At 40.1% G+C, this 2755-nt stretch overlaps 1 non-coding gene across 1 annotated transcript; it reads left to right on the forward strand.

The window, feature by feature from the left end:
- Window positions 1–645: 645 nt before the first annotated feature.
- On the forward strand, window positions 646–718 carry TRNAK-UUU (transfer RNA lysine (anticodon UUU)). The gene has a single exon. It is a non-coding gene; the product is annotated as a tRNA-Lys (tRNA).
- The last annotated feature ends 2037 nt before the right edge of the window (window positions 719–2755 follow it).

Below are 2755 nucleotides of genomic sequence, written 5' to 3' on the forward strand. Positions count from 1 at the left end.
ACAACTTAATGACTAAACAACAAAAGCATTAGGAGGCAGGCTCTGCCTTCAACCAGGACAGGGGAACTTCAAAAGTCACTAAGCAATTTCAAATGTTATTCAGATCAAAACATGTAGTGGAGGGCCTGGAGGAAGGAACGAGTAGGGAGAAGAAGAAAAGGAAAGGAGAGGGAAAAGAAGGAAGGAAATGTCCCTTGTTGTGTAGGAACTCCTGACTGAATAGAGCTGAGACCACACCAATAAACAGGGACCATCAACTAATAATGGTTTTGCAGGAATTTGAACAGCAAATACAAACAACCTGAGGTGGGAAGAAGATTGATGTGTTTAAATAATAGGAAAACAGCATGGTCATCATGGCAGGAGCAAGATTTAGCTTCCCTTTGTTGGGTGAGGTGGTTGATGAGACAGATGATTGAGCCATGAAACCCACAATAAAGACTTTGGATTTTATCTAAGGGAGGATAGGAACATGTTGCTTTGTAATTTTTTTGCATTTTGATTTTTTGTCTTTTAATTACTTTTTGTAAAATAATGGTTTAATATGATGTAAAGTATCACTCTATAAGCAATGTGGAAACTGACTGCAGCACACAAGAGGAAAGATGTAGATTAACAGGTGCTTTTTAAATTATTTAGGGGAAAACCTAGATAGCTCAGTCAGTAGAGCATCAGACTTTTAATCTGAGGGTCCAGGGTTCAAATCCCTGTTTGGGCAATGCTAACCTGGGCTTCCCTTGTGGCTCAGCTGTTAAAGAATCCACCTGCAATGCAGGAGACCTGGGTTCGATCCCTGGGTTGGGAAGATCCCCTGTAGAAGGGAATGACTACCCATTCCAGTACTCTGGCCTGGAGAATTCCATGGACTGTATAGTCCATGGGGTTACAAAGAGTCAGACATAACTGAGTGACTTTCACTTTTCACTTGCATGGTGGCTTGGACTAGAATAGTGGTAAAGAAACTGCTGAAATACTAAAATGTTGACTCACAGCTAAAGGTTGGTTGATAAAGAAGCCTGAGAGAGTGAATAGAAGATAAAAACCTTTGAATTTATGTTCCCAGTAATGAATTGTTGTTGTTTAGTCAATAAGTCACATGCAACTCCTTTGCAACCCTATGGATTGCAGCCTGCCAGGTTTCTCTGTCCTTTGGATTTCCCAGGCAAGAATATTGGAGTGGGTTGCCATTTTATAGACAACATGTATTCTAAATTTAGGTTGAGACTTAAATTAGAGCATTGGGAGGGGATGGGAAAATGAATGGTTTGTTTTGGGAATATTTGACATGTGTATATAATCATCCAAGTTAATATGTAGAGTTGGTAGTTAAAGATAAAAATTTAGAGCTCAAATATCAAATCAAGATTAAAGTAATCAAATCAGGATTATAGTTCAATAGTAGATTTAAATGGTTTTATGTATGACTATTGAAGGCAAAAGAAGATGAAAGGGACCAGAGGATGAGATGTTTAGATAACATCATGGACTCAGTGGACATGAATTTGAGCAAAGCCGGGAGATAGTGAAGGACAAAGGAGCCTAGCCTTCTATAGTCCATGGGGTCTCAAAGAGTCAGATGAGACTTAGTGACTGAACAACAACAATGCCTTACAAGCAGTGGAACTCTAGGCGTAAGGGATTTGGGGCAAGAGTGACTTTCATAGAGCCTCACAGGAGGCAGTACAGAAGCAGGGCAAGAGGAGTCCAGGAATTTTTGATAATGGTAGCAGGTCCTATATATTAGGGTAAGGTAAGCTAGCTCATGCTGAGTTGGAGGCTTGTGCCTGGTATTAGGTTTCCTCAACAGTGATGTTTTCTGTAAGGATAGGCTGAATTAGGCTTATTTTTACAAAATGTTTATTTATATTTTTATAAATTTACTTATTTATTATTTGTCAGGTCTTTATTACAGCCTGTGGAATCTTTTAGTTGCAATGTGTGGGATCTAGTTCCCTGACAAGGGATGGATCCTGGGTCCCTGCACTGGAAGCACAAAGTCTTAGCAGCTGGACCACCAGAGAAGTCCTGTGACTTAGGTGAGTGCTGAAGAATTGATGCTTTTGAACTGTGGTGTTGGAGAAGACTCTTGAGAGTCTCTTGGACTGCAAGGAGATCCAACCAGTCCAGCCTAAAGGAGATCAGTCCTGGGTGTTCATTGGAAGGACTGATGTTGAAGCTGAAAGTCTAATACTTTGGACACCTAATGCAAAGAGCTGATTCATTTGAAAAGACCCTGATGCTGGGAGAGATTGAGGGTAGGAGGAGAAGGGGATGACAGAGGATGAGATGGTTGGATGGCATCACTGACTCAATGGATAAGAGTTTGGGTGAACTCCGGGAGTTGGTGATGAACAGGGAGGCCTGGTGTGCTGTGGTTCATGGGGTTGCAGAGTCAGACATGACTGAGTGACTGAACTGAACTGAACTGAACTGACAAGCTGTGCCTCCAGGGTCTCCTTCACTCTGTTAGTCTTGATACATGAATTAACTTTATCTAGTGTGTTCTTGTTAAAGTTAGATATGAGCTGAGGACTTATGGGAAGGATAATCATTTTAAGGTCCAACTAATTGCTAATTTTAATACTTTAGGAGAGAAAGGTTTAAACGATTTATCAAAATGTTAGTATGGTATATATTCCAGTATCTTTTTATATCCAAGTATAATCTCAATGACCTTGTTCTAACCATAAAATCAGGATTTATCTTCACTGAAATCATATTACTAAGACTTGCAATACCTGTGATGTGAAAGATG

The sequence above is a fragment of the Bos grunniens genome, chromosome 16 (genome assembly GCF_055505025.1).
Source record: "Bos grunniens cultivar Pamir isolate PY7600 chromosome 16, Bosgru_T2T1.0, whole genome shotgun sequence".
Lineage (NCBI taxonomy): Eukaryota > Metazoa > Chordata > Mammalia > Artiodactyla > Bovidae > Bos > Bos grunniens.